Consider the following 14,576-nt stretch of genomic DNA (forward strand, 5'->3'; position numbering starts at 1 on the left):
ACCTCGTGAACCGAAGTGACGGGGACGGCCGCGGAAACGCTGGACAACTAACATAGTACAGGATCCCCCCACGCAACACCAAGCTATAAGCGCAAACACACCAAGATAAAAAGCACACAATCACTTACTTTCGCAGATTAGCTCGGTCCTGTTGCCGGAAATAACTAATCAACAGGTTCACCCTGTCACACAAGGCACGAAGAATCAGCTTGCGCTGGATGGCAGCCGCAACATTTTTCAAAACCTGGCGCCACCTGAGCGGGTCTTGAAACGCATTCACCTACATCACCTCGCGCAACAGACACAGATCCTCGCTGATACGAAACTTCTTCGAGGCGTTCGAATCGAAGCCGGATCTGTGCATTCTGCGGAGGTGGCAGAAAAAGCGCTGGCGGCAGCCATGTTTAATGTGTTCGTTTGGTTAGGCTAGCGCGAGCCCAGAAGGCTTTGCGCGTGGCCCACTCACCACGCCGCTCCGGGCTCCGCTTAGCTCGAGCGGGAGCGGGGCGCGTATTTCCGTTTGCTAGCCGCTGCAGACAAGCCCAATGTTGCCCATGCCAACGCGCGCGCGGAGCAGCTGTTGCCATGACAAATATGTACATGCCATGGTTGCCTACGCCAACGCGCACGCGGAGCAGCTGTTCCCATGGCAAAATGTGGAAAATAGACCCGACGCCGGTAATTGCAAATGGCGGCGCCCTGCCGCCTCTGGGTGTTCGTGCTTTTCGATGACAGCAACGATGACTGCCGCTTGCGGCGACTATCAGACTGTGAGAGTGCCGTTTCGACAAGTTTAATTCAAGGTGGGTATTTTGTTCGTTTTCATTCTTTGCATCGAGGCCGGTGAGGCGGTGAAGCAACGATGTCTGCCGTAGGGGTGGTATGGGATAAGTTTAATGAAGGTGAGTAATATATCTGGGACAACTGTGCTGTCCCAGTTTTTTGTTGTGTGTGTGCGTAAGAGACTACATGAATACATGGCGTAAAAGAGTGCCGTTTGGCCAATTTATCTGGGACATTGGGCTGTCCCAGTTTCTTTTTTTTTTAGTGCGTAAGAGACTGCATGAATACATGGCGTAAAAGAGTGCCGTTTGGGCAAGCTTAATTCAATGTATGTGCAAATGGCTGCGTTCCACGACCACAGAACAGTTTACCCTGTGGACCTTCTTCTTAGAGCGGAACAGAAAGAAGTTGTGAAGAACAAGGTACCGTGAATGGTACAGGTAAATATTCTAGGTAATGCTTTCTTCACCATTAAGGGACAAGCAGGGCAATGTCATTAGCAATATGGATAAGATAGTTAACGTAGCCGAAGAGTTCTACACAGACCTGTACAGTAGCCAATGTAATCAGAGCGTTAATGAGAAAGACAGCAGTGCACAGCAATGCGTCATCCCGCCAGTAACGAAAGATGAAGTAAAGAAAGCCTTAGAAGCAATAAAAAGGGGAAAAGCAGCTGGGGAGGCTCAGGTAACAGCAGATCTGTTGAAGGATGGAGGGGACATCGTGCTAGAAAAACTAGCCACCCTGTACACGCAATGCCTTATGACCTCGACTGTACCAGAAGATTGGAAGAATGCAAACATTATCTTAATTCATAAGAAGGGAGACGCCAAGTACTTTAAAAATTACAGGCCAATCAGCTTACTATCCGTTGCCTACAAAGTATTTACTAAGGTAATCGCTAATAGAGTCAGGGCACCGTTAGACTTTAATCAACCAAATGATCAGGCAGGCTTTCGTAAAGGATATTCCACAATAGATCATATTCACACTATTAATCAGGTGATATAGAAATGCGCAAAATATAACCAACCTCTATATATAGCTTTCATTGATTACGAGAAAGCATTCGACTCAGTGGAAACCTCAGCAGTCATACAGGCGTTGCGTAATCAGGGGGTAGAAGAGCCTTATGTCAAAATACTGGAAGATATATATAGCAACTGCACAGCTACTATAGCCCTCCATAAAGTCAGCAATAAAATTCCAATAAGGAAGGGCGTCAGGCAAGGAGACACGATCTCGCCAATGCTGTTCACCGCATGTTTACAGGAGGTATTTCGAGGCCTGTATTGGGAACAGTTGGGAATAAGAATAAATGGAGAATACCTAAATAATCTGCGATTTGCTGACGACATTGCCTTTCTGAGTCACTCAGGAGGTGAACTGCAAATCATGATCAATGAGTTAGACAGGCAGAGCAGATCGATGGGTCTAAAAATTAACATGCAGAAAACCAAGGTAATGTCCAACAGCCTAGCAACGGAACAACAGTTCACAATTGGCAGCGAGAGCCTAGAAATTGTGACGGAATACGTCTACTTAGGGCAGGTAGTGACAGCTGATCCGGATCATGAGAGGGAGATAACTAGAAGGATAAGAATGGGGTGGAGCACATATGGCAAATTCTCGCAGATCATGAGTGGCAGTTTACCAATTTCCCTCAAGAGGAAAGTGTACAACAGCATAATCTTACCGGTACTCACCTACGGGGCAGAAACATGGAGGCTAACGAAAAGAGTTCAGTTTAAGTTAAGGACAACGCAGCGAGCCATGGAAAGAAAAATGATAGGTGTAATGTTAAGAGATCTGAAGCGGGCAGAGTGGGTGAGGGAACAAACACGGGTTAATGACATCCTAGTCGAAACCAAGAGAAAGAAATGGGCTTGGGCAGGGCATGTAATGCGAAGGCAAGATAACCGCTGGTCCTTAAGGGTAACGGAGTGGATTCCAAGAGAAAGTAAGCGTAGCAGGGGGCGGCAGAAGGTGAGGTGGGCGGATGAGATTAAGAAGTTTGCAGGCAAAGGGTGGATGCAGCTGGCAAAGGATAGGGTTAATTGGAGAGGCATGGGAGAGGCCTTTGCCCTGCAGTGGGTGTAGTAAGGCTGATGATGATGATGATGCTTTCTTTATTAGAAATTTGCCACAACTTGGGCTATTTTCATCTTGTTCAATCATGCAAATGTTTTAGAACCTCCTGGTATTTTCTGGCTTTTTTTGGATATGCCCAAAATTTGGTGCCTACGCACGCACGCAGTTTACTTGCAAAATCAGCTGGTGATGACAACACCTTTAGTTCACCTTTTGGTGGTTTCTGTCTTATTAAAGCTCAGTTTTCGCTGACAGCAGTTCCTTTGACATTAGAATATCATAGTCTGTCGAGTAGCAGGTCAACTTTAATTTATCCTCAATGATCTTTTAAGTTTTGTTTGATTTTTGCCCAGCGATAACTGAAGCTTATATTGTGTGTAGTTATGCAGCATTCATTTGGGGGCTGAAATTTTTCAGAGCACTTTAAAATTACTCTCAAAAGTGCACTTCATCCTTAAATAATTTAGTTAACATGAGGTTCACGATTGCTATGCACTGAGAGAGCAATAAAACCTGCTCATAACTGTATGTTGTACAAAGATTGCTTTTAGATATCTTGTCTAAAGCTCTGTAAGTGAGGTTGTAGGTCGTATAATGACTAATAATAAGCTGGTCCATCTACAAACAGATCTTTCATATGCGCAATTTCATATTCCAGAGAGCTGTGGCGTACAAAGTTTCTGAACTGCAAACACTGAAATATACACCTCATTAGTGTTGCACCCAGCTTCAGTGTATGTTGACTCAAGATAGATTGCTCGAAATGTAGGTGCATGAAACTATATCTGATGGGAATTTAGTGAGGAAATCACTTCCAGTTCTCAACATTTGAAAGGGTCATACACATAGTGTAACGCTGAACAAACTTGCTAAGTCTTAGTCCCGTTTTGAGCTGTGCTAATTTCCCTTGCAATTCTACTTGTATGAAATTATATGCATTTAAAAAAAAAGATGAGGCCAGGCATGGTGTCAGTGAGGTCATTAATTTTTTTAATTCTTGCTGAGATGGCCGCTCGTGCTGCTAGGCTAAGCTTTCTCCAACCGTTACGAATTGCAAACATGCTCATGACAGAAGAAGAAAGTTGGCACAGTTTGTAGGTGCCAGTCAGAGTTCTTTCATACATTGCACAAGTAGTGTACTTTATTACATAGATAAGCTGCATGCAATTACTATAATCTGAACTGCATGAAATGGTTTATCTATTGTGAACATGGTTAAACAAGAATAAAGGGAGGCCACAGTAAATGTCATACTGTCACTCACATTCGAAAATGACACCTAATTTTAGTTACATCTTGTCTTCTCTGTAGTGAAGCATAAGATATTAGAATACATGGATCACCACAGGGTATTTAGCCAGGCCTGCTATGTGATTTAAAATTCAATTTATTTTCTCATGCTGTTTCGGTTTAGACAGCCGGACAATGGCTATGACATCAAAGGTCAGTATAGGTCACTGCTTCTTCATTTGTAGTCATTCTCACTCTTGAGACAGGCTGGTTTTAGCATTGCAGTTAATGAAAACAAAGAAGGAGCAGTTATATTGCAGTTTATTTTATGCCGCATGTGCCGCACACCGACCTTTGTTATCACAACTATCTCCTAGCTGCTGGAATAAAAACAGCATCAAGAGGAAATTCGATTGTAAATTATTTAGCGACTGATGTTTATGGGGTGATCCATAAATACTAATGTCTAACGCATCATTTTAAACAAGAAAACACGCAAGCAAAGATTTGGTGGGTATAGTCCTGTAAAAAAAAAACTGAAAAAGCAAGAAAGGAAGGAGGAGAAATGAGAACTACACACACACACACACAGAATTTGAAGAGCAATGAAGACAGGAAGCGAGTGTGTTCCATGCCTTACCTGCATTATGTTTCTCACGTCAAGAAAGCTGCAGGCAGGTAACGAGTAAGCCTATGTTTTTGGTGCCATTTATGCGAGGAGCTCCAAATTTTTGTGGACTTTGGCAATACATTTTGCTGCATGAATGTTCTGTCTTGTCAAGCTTAGAGTGGCGTTCCTATGTCGTTTTAGAGGCATAACTGCTTCATGGTGCTTTTCCAAATACACATACTGACCATAAATATGAGAAAAATGTGGAGATGGTGCAAACACAACGGCGACATTCTTGAAAGAGCAAAAATGAACAAGGATACTGCACCATTTTGACTATCAGCTCAGGCCCACCTATTGATTTGTTGAATTCCAACTGCATTTTGTGAATGAAGATTCATCTAGGACCACTGTTTATTTCCAGAAATGAGACCACTGCCACTCGGAACAGTGAATTGCAAAAGCTACAAAGGAATAATTTCAAAGCATATTAGGAAAAATAAATCTGTCACAACAAGAAACACACTGATATCAATGGCAAATATGTTGAGAGATGTTTGAATGAATAGACTCTTTTGGTACAACCTTTGTCTTTCGTTCCATCAATTAACGGCCACAAATTTTAGACCTCCTCTCGTAAGCTTGCCAAGGTGTACCCAAGGTTGAGCAAAAGATTAAGAGCTGAAAGAGTTAACAAAAAAAGACATAAGCAAACACAATGCGCCTCAAGGCCATCAACACGGCCCTTTATTCCAACTTGCGGCTCATTCAAAAACATCCCATTCGGTAATAATCTCTCGGAGGCTAAGTTTGTGCATGGTTTTGAAAACAGACACACAAAGCAGACAACGCTGGGGGAAGACAGACGAAACAAGTGCAACTGTTTATTCACCTATTGAAGCAAGTGAATATATAGACAAAAGGCGAGAGCAGAGAGGGACCTACACATGCGCACAAGCAGAAACAATAAGGTAACAAATGGCTATAGAAAAAAATGTGTCTCAGCACATATCTAAAAAGACACTTTCTTTTCTGTCAATTGTAAGCGAAGGTGTGCTTACATAATCTCTTCTGCCTTTTTTGATGTGGAACCCCTCTATAAGATCACGGGCTGTAGTATCTTTGCCCCTGCTTAGCATTTTTGTTTCCTTCAGCTTCGCCCGGCATTTTTTCTTCTTTTTCTCTGCAGGCTTTACAGTAATGTGGTAAGAAAGAACCCGTGCCGTTCTTTAATGCGTGATTAGGGTCAGCAAGGCTATCATTAATACATCAGCCCGTTTGGTCAATGTAAGATTTCCCACACGTCAGCGGGATCTGTTAAACTACGCCCACTGCACATTTCACAAACAGCGCCACATTCTTTTTCCGGCATTCTGCTTTTTTCGGTTTGTTTGAATTTGTTTGAATCCATTTTGGCACACAAGGAGAACAGCTTCTTGGGGGTGGAAAAACTACACGAACTTTAAACTTTGCCTCAACATGTTTCAGATTGTGTGCCATCTTATGAATATATGGAATCATCACAGGTTTAGTTTTCTGTTTGGCAACATAGTTTTTTGCTCTGTTATTACACTTTTCTTTTTTTAACCTTTTTCAGTAACACTTTGGCAACTGAGCAGAGTAGGATAGCCAGCTTGTTGAAGCCTGGTCTAGCCTTTTTGCTGATCTATTCGCTCGCTTTACAAGTGAATACACAGTTGCAGATATCAGCTTGTTGAAGCCTGGTCTAGCCTTTTTGCTGATCTATTCACTCGCTTTCCAAGTGAATACACAGTTGCAGAGTTGCACTCGTTTCGTCTGTCTTTCTCCTGTGTTGTTTGTTTTGCGCAGTCTTTTTTCAAAATTCCATTCGGTGACACCTGACTGCCCCAAATGGCGGAAGTAGATGCGCATCTGCTTCTGGCATTTTGGCCAATTAGGTATCACTGAAATGGGATGTTTTCAACAGGGACACAAATCGGAACACAGGCCGAGATTCGCCTACCGTGTGGGAGTATGCACTGTAGTAAATGCAAGAAACATGGCTGTTGCCCTGCCCTTGAAAACACAGTGTTCATTGCAAAGGCAAGAGGTAAAGCTGAAAGGAAGGTAACTGAGGCTTTCATATCGCTATGAATGCCGACAAAAGTATATGAGCACGCCATCTATCTTCATCATTATCATCATCAGCATGACTGCGCCCACTGCAGGGCGAAAGCCTCTCCCATGTCCCTACCATTAACCCTGTCCTTTGCCAGCTGCAGCCACCGTATCCCCGTAAACTTCCTAATCTAATCCGCCCACTTAACTTTCTGCCGTCCCCTGCTACTGTTGCCTTCTCTTGGAATCCACTCCGTTACCCCTAAGGACCAATGGTTGTTTTGCCTTCGCATTACATGCCCTGCCCAAGCCCATTTCTTCCTCTTAATTTCGACTAGGATGCCATTAACCCGCGTTTGTTCCCTCACCCACTCTGCCCACTTCCGGTCTCATAACGTTAAACCTAACATTTTTCTTTCCATGGCTCGCTGTGTCGTCCTTAACTTAAGCTGAACCCTTTTCGTTAGCCTCTACGTTTCTGCCCCATATGCGAGTACCGGCAAGATGCAGCTGTTGTACACTTTTCTGTTGAGGGATATTGGTAAACTGCTATTCATGATCTGAGAGAACCTGCCATATGCGCTAGACCCTTCCTATCCTTCTAGCTATATCCCTCTCATGATCGGATCAACAGTCTCTGCGTGCCCTAAGTAGACATATTCCCTTACCACTTCCAGCATCTCGCTTCCAATTGTGAACTGCTTTTCCCTTGCTAGGCTATTGAACATTACTTTGGCTTTCTGCGTGTTAATTTTTAGACCAACCGTTCTGCTCTGCCTGTCTAAATCATTGATCATGCTTTGCAATTCATCTCCCGAGTGACTCAGCAAGGCAATGTCATCAGCAAATCACAGATTATTTAGGTATTCTCCATTAACTCTTATCCCCAGCTGTTCCCAATTCAGGCCACATGATGTTATAACCCTTTTTTTGCTGCAGTATGCAGTCTCCCTTCATATTTTGTGCGTATACAAGGTGTCCGATTTAATTCAATACAAATGGTTTATTAAACATTGCATTTGCTGTACACCACAGCTTTGGAAGTTGAATAATCGGTGAGGCTGATGCCTCAGTCAAGTGCAATGTAAATAATAAATGCTTATACATCTAACACTTTCAGATTGGCTTTTTAAATCCTGCGTTTAGGTCATATCTATAGGGAATAACATGGCACATCCTGTATACCATGAGTATTCCGCCCAAACATATTCATTAAGAATAAATGAAAACACTGAAATGGCTCCGTTGCTCCATCTTCTCGCAATATGTTCAATGCTAATGGCAATTGCTAGAGTTTAGCAAGGCCGGAAATAAAAGCAGCGTTTTACCGGACGGACCATAACAGGTGCTCGCACCACATCGCTGGAACTGCTTTATAAAAATTTATTTCTCGCCAACAAAAAATATCTTTCTAGTTTTTTTAATATGCTTAAGTAAATGGGTTGACCATTTGGCTGATTTTTTTATCTACCACCGTTGCCCACATAGCGTTTTCTGGTCCTCAATGTGGCCGTTTCCGCAGAAATCTATGTACTTTTTTAAAAATTACAGAACAACGCAAGGTTCAAGTTTAATTCAAACAGTGCTAGATCAAGGTTTTATGCAAAACTCCAAAAAAGTTTGGTTAAATTTAGACTCCAAGCTTAGCTTAAAAAATGCGGAAATCTTCAAATTTTTCTCCTGTTAAGCACTTCCATTTTAAACCAAAATGGCATCATCCACAGTTTATTTTTTGAGGCATGACAGGGCATCTCAATACCTGACTACTTGCGGAGATAAACTTTGCTAACAAGGACCGGTTCCTGAACAATATTTCTTGCCAAATGCCCAGATGAAGGTGATGTCTTACACTTTGGAGCATGATATACGGAGAAATTTTTTTTTTCTTTGAAAGAAGGTCTCTACACTTCTGTTGGGACTGGTCTTCCATGAATTTTCTCAGCAAAATCTAAAATACCAAGAATTTGTTGCATCTCCTTTCGCGTGGAATGACTCTGCTGTCCCCAAATTTAATTCTTGAAATCGACTGGGAAGTGCTGTAAAAAAATTGTTTCATGAACCTCGGCGACTGTGAATAGTGACGAAACATTCAAGAAACGGGCAATTTTCTCTGTTAAGGTTTTCTGCCTAGATACATGCCTTACGGAGCATACTTGTCCTTAACAGTTTTATGTTTTCTGGACCACTTGTTTCGTTGCACTCCTAGGACCGCAGCCCAGGTCTAGACAACTGCTTTTTTTTCAAATTTATGAATTTTAAATTTCTTGTATGAAATTGTCTTCTCACTTTAATATGTCAACAAACACTGAATCTCAAAAATTCAAAACAAAAATTTGACCTTTGCAAAACAAAAAGAATTACAAGAATGACTTCACCCTGCAAGAACAATGAATGTTGAACTAGCCTTCTGCCATATTTTCTTAGCTTTGTATGTTTCAAGAAAAATATATATAGGAAAATAATGTTCTGCACATAAAACAGTGACATTTGGTGAGAGCAGTCATAAAATTGTTTTTAAATTGCTCAAAAAATTTCATGTAAATACAGCTAGAAATAAACTAAATTTTGTTGAAAGTTGCGTCCCTTCTGAAATGGAGGTGTGGGATAGACTGCCGGACATATCATGCTGACTTGAAATCCTATTGTTTACATCGAGTGCCGTATTGCTTGCTGCATTGCCTTTCTGACTGGTTCTCGCATTTCCTTGTCAAGTGCGAGTGAACTTTGAAAATGGGCAAGGTGCCACCTCTTTTTGACACAGAGTGGCACATGACCACAAATGTTGTTTGAAGTAATGGCCATTTGGCAATCACTAAGTGCCAGCAGACTGGTTGGAAATATGCAGAAATCACTCTTGCTTGACACTTCAGCAGCCGACCATGATGCAGGAATACTTTACTGTGAGACTGTTTATCGCCATGGGTGCACTCCAGAAACTCCACGTTGTAGCACTCTGTATGTAGCCACTGTCTGCAAGTTACCACATCTGTTCTTCCATGGCCGAGATAAAGGTGACCCCCTGCCATCATTTGTATCCAAAGAGTCTCCCTATGCATCACTCCCACTATAGTAGCAGTGTTTATCATGCTGTTCGTCCTTTGATACAGCCACATTAGAAGATGCATGCAAAATTAGTGGGCTTCCTCATAACAGGAACATTGAAAGGACTCTCAAAATAAACACTGAAGCTTGTTTGGCTGGCTGCTGTTTACTTCAGAAAGTTTTGCATAATACCTTTTCTGTGTGCTGAACTTACTGCCCTACCATTTATGTATTTTTTTTTTGTCATAGCAGGGATGAGGGGCGTTCTTTAGGAAGGCCATGCATATTATGCGAAACTAGGTGGTGTTTTTCGAATACTGCATGGTTATAGAGGCATGCCTCGTTAATATGGTACTTTCGTCCCCCGTCAAAACTGTCCATAACAAATTTGGAAGCAAAATAAAAAGAAGACATTTATACAGATATATACACTGGGATTGCAGTATGCTTTTCTGCATAACAACAAGCAGTGAATTGCAAATTATAATCTTAGAAACTTGAACATTTTCCCGGTCGCAAAAGTTGTACTGCGGTGCGAAATGCCTCACAGGCCATGAGAGACATGATGGCAAGATTCGCACTGGGTGTCCGATTCTGTGTTTGCTGTTGTATCCACAGTGGCCCTGTAGACGACTTGCTTGTTCACCAGTTGTTCATCACTTCCTGGTCTACTGCATCAGCTGCAGGCATTCCTGAAGACTCACGAGGAGGATGTCATTGATGCACACATTCATTTGTCTGTGACCTCCCTGAGAGGAATGCGGCTTCTTGGCTGCTCTATATCAATGATGGTGAGCCAATGTATATGTGGGCTTTGTTGGCTATGCAGAATCCTTCCAGGTTTCTGTGTGCGTTTGCACCTTTTGTACTGGAGTTATAGGTTCCCTGGTTCACCTATCTGTTTGCATATGTTTCTGTGTTCATGTTTACGTCATTTGCATGTTCCCTAACGAGATTCCAATTCTTGTGCAGGATGTCTGCACAATGACAGACACTGCACTGCTGAGTTGATCCGTTCCCGAATCTGGCAGTATCGATCCTAGAGTCTGCGTCAAAGCTGAGGTTATGTGTTGGACCTGTCTAACTCCGAAAGTTTAATTTCGGTTTCATTCCTCACTGGTTGGACTAAATTAAATTGTTCTTGCTGCTTATACTTGTAAATTTAGAGCTTTGAACTGCTGTTGCGCTCAGTTCCTCTGCACTTAACCGCAGTCATATCTCAAGACCAAATACCGCTTAATTTTCACTGCAACTGTTTTTCTTGTGTGCTTTTTTTTCCCGAGTGGTCATCACAATGCAAGTGAACAGCTTTGTTTTAATTATTTTTTGAGTGGCTTTGTTCTCTTTGCAGGCGCAGGTTGGTGCAACAAAGGTTGACCAAGCTTCCATTATTTTCTTTACAATGTTGAAATGCTTATGGAGGTGGTCATTTGAAAATTTATTTTCACATCCTGCAGCCTCAGGTGAAACTGGCGTGAGAAGCGGAAAAAATATGTACCCCAGTGTGCCCTTCTGAACACCTGCCCGATGACAGCAGGGTCTAATACACTGAGTATTGTGCAGTGGAATTTTTTCCTTACATATTTCTTTGTACACTTTTTTCCCAGAAGTGGTTGCCCTCATCCTACAAAGTAATGCAGCTAGTGCTGTGCAGAAAAAAAACACTGACATTAGTTTGCTGCCTCATTTTCAAGCTATGCAACAGCTGAAATGCGCTGGAGACTGTACCCCAACACCCGCCACGGTGGCTCAGTGGTTATGGCGCTCGGCTGCTGGCCCGAAAGACGCGGGTTCAATCCCGGCCGTGGCGGCCGAATTTCTAGTGCACAGGATTCAGTGTACATTGGATCCCACTGTCTTAGGTACGGTTTCTTTAACGGCAGACTGGGGTACATTTAAACGATTGTTTTCACGAGCATTGCAAAAATGTAAAAGTCAGAGAAAGGTGGTTTCCTCAGCTTTCATTGCAGAGTATGCAGATGCCAACATATCTTTGACATATTGTAACGGGAAGAAGCATATCTGATAACCTGAGAAATTGTCTGAATGATAACCTGAGAAATTGTCTGAACAGAAATAATTCATAGTCTGAAAAGAGAAAACTGCACATCTACTCCGGCCGACATTTTAGTGCAGAAACCTGCCGTTATGATGATGATACTTATTCATTCACAGTGCCAGCACTCTTTACTGCATAAGTCTGTGCAAGAGTGCGAACAGTAAATGGCAAGCAGCAGCAGCAGTGGATCATCCTTTCCCCTGTATTCATTGTCTGTGTACTTAACCAAAAATAAAAATTACGATTACTCACGCTGCAAGACCAGGCCCCTTCTCATCAAACAAGCCATTTCCTACAATGTACTTCGCACCAAGGCACTGCGAGTTTTCTGTTCGAAACATAAGTTAAGGAGCTGCACACCAGAGTTCACACAACTTTCTGCACAGTGCGGATGTCAGAGGAGTGATGTATTCTTTCCAGTCCTCATAAATTGGCAGTCAAACCACACCTTCGGTCACATGCAGTGTCACACTGATGTGGATGTTAGTTTTCCGTACAGTATGGTACACTGGTAAAGTGAACATGCGGTCACGTGAAGACTTTCCGCGAAGCGCTGCTAAGGAAAGCCGGGAAGAATGCCAAGCTGATTGTGGTCCGGAGTTTTCTTCGGCATTCTGTCCCCATGCATAGATCTCATTTTTCACACCCGCAACACATCGATTACCTCTTCTCGCTGCTGAATTGGCTTTTTCCATTCTGTGGTCGCGTTTCTTGCGAAATAAGCAACATTTTCTGCGGACTAGATTATCCATGTGTGAGTGAATTGGTTCATATGCCACTTAACGCGTACAGTACACGTTTCTAAACAGTAATAAACATGCTCTTCTTATTGACAGATTCATGCACTAACACTGCGCCTTGGTTTAATCGGCACCTACATCGCTGAAACAATAACAAAAAAAAACGCCTTTACAGACAGGCTGACTGCTGGAAACGCTACAAAGGCTTGAAATGCTACAAAGCATGCGATAAGGATTATCAGTTGATGTCTAAAAAATGGTGTCATTGCATGGCATCAATTTTTTGGAAAGGAAGCATTCAAGTATTTTTTATTTATTTACACATACTGCTGTCTCTTAGAGGCATAACAGGGGTGGGCTACACAGCATTTGTTTACAACAATGTCAATAACATAGTTAGGCAGTTCTTTTTGAAATTGATTACTTAGCAATGCACGCAGATCACCGTCTAAGTTATTCCGTAATTTAACATTCTGTGGACCTTGATATGCCGGCCTGTTGACATTTGCAGATCTGCAAGCTTGAGCCATTTTCGCAAGCCACCCAAGACAAACACATTAGGTAAAAAATTGTGAAGCGTAGTAGTGATGTGATTGTTAAAGAGTGCAGGAAGACGGGACACATGAAAGGAAGACAAGCAACACAACCACTGAAGCAAATGGATCATTACCAACTCGCCCAAACAGAAGCTTTAATTTAGTGGTGATATGTTCACTTTTTCAAGAACTGGTGAGCGGTTTCAGCAGCTTTACATCGTACCAGTCGTTTCAGTTTTCATTTACCCACTGCCGTATGTTTTTTTCACATTCACACTGCTCTGATATAATAACTACCAGCCCTTCTGACATGTATGATCCTGACAAAACTCAACGAAATTTGGGTGCGCAGAAAAACCCATATGCATGCGCCATAACACATAGCAACATTTCCAAGGCAATCATGAGGGAACATGCACACTCCATTCACTGGCATAATGCCAGGCAACTGGTACACAAGGCACCAGCACACCAATGAAGTTTTTCCTACACAGCCACATTCTGCAAACCTTTGAGGCTGACAAAACAGAAGATAGCAGTGCAGCACAAGGTCATGACTGTGACTCAATAGTTCTGGATGATAGGATTTAACAAAAGTGGTCATGGAAAGCTCTGTCAAACATGCACATAGCTAACATACAACAGAGGAGAACCGTACATTGGTGAGTTGTTGGTACACCATGGCAACAGCAGCACCACAAGATAATGGCACAGGATCAGCACAGCCCCCTAGTTCTTCTGTCAGTATCTTTTGGTGCTTCTTCTACCACAGATTGAATATTCTATATTCAGTACTTCTCATGATAACGTGGTATCTTGCAAAAACGTTTAAAAAATCTATATTTAGAATGAACTTAAACACTTGTACCCATTCTTGAAGTTTTTCTTTTTTCTGGGAAGGGGGGAGGGGGGGGGGGCGAGATGCTGGCAGAAAACTTCAAACATTTTTGCTATGTCCTTTTGCATACATTCCTCCCAGATATTTTTGGGGACACTGTGTTATCTCTCCTTATAAGTAAACACAGGTTTTTTTTGTAATGCTCCTTTCCTTATTCTCAATTTGCTGTTAACTATTGTTGCAACCCTGCTAGGGACACGTTGTTTGACCCCTCGTTGACCTTACGAAAAAGAAAAAAAGATGTCTCGGGGAAACTACCCGTGGAATCTCCCATGCACGCTCCCCTTGTGTCGGACCGTGAGACGCGACCGACGATGGACAAGATGACGAAAGGAAGCGGGCAGAAGCGCATTCCCAAGGACGAAGTAGCAGCGGACCTCCGTATCCTCCTTGCCCATTCCCACAGGGCTCAGCGTGCTATGTGCGGCGACTCTTCCGATCTGTGAATCTTGTGGTGAAAGCGGCGGAGCCTCAGTGTATTTAACGAGTGTCCTGAGTACGAACGATC

The sequence above is a fragment of the Amblyomma americanum genome, chromosome 3 (assembly GCF_052857255.1).
Source record: "Amblyomma americanum isolate KBUSLIRL-KWMA chromosome 3, ASM5285725v1, whole genome shotgun sequence".
Taxonomy (NCBI): Eukaryota; Metazoa; Arthropoda; class Arachnida; order Ixodida; family Ixodidae; genus Amblyomma; species Amblyomma americanum.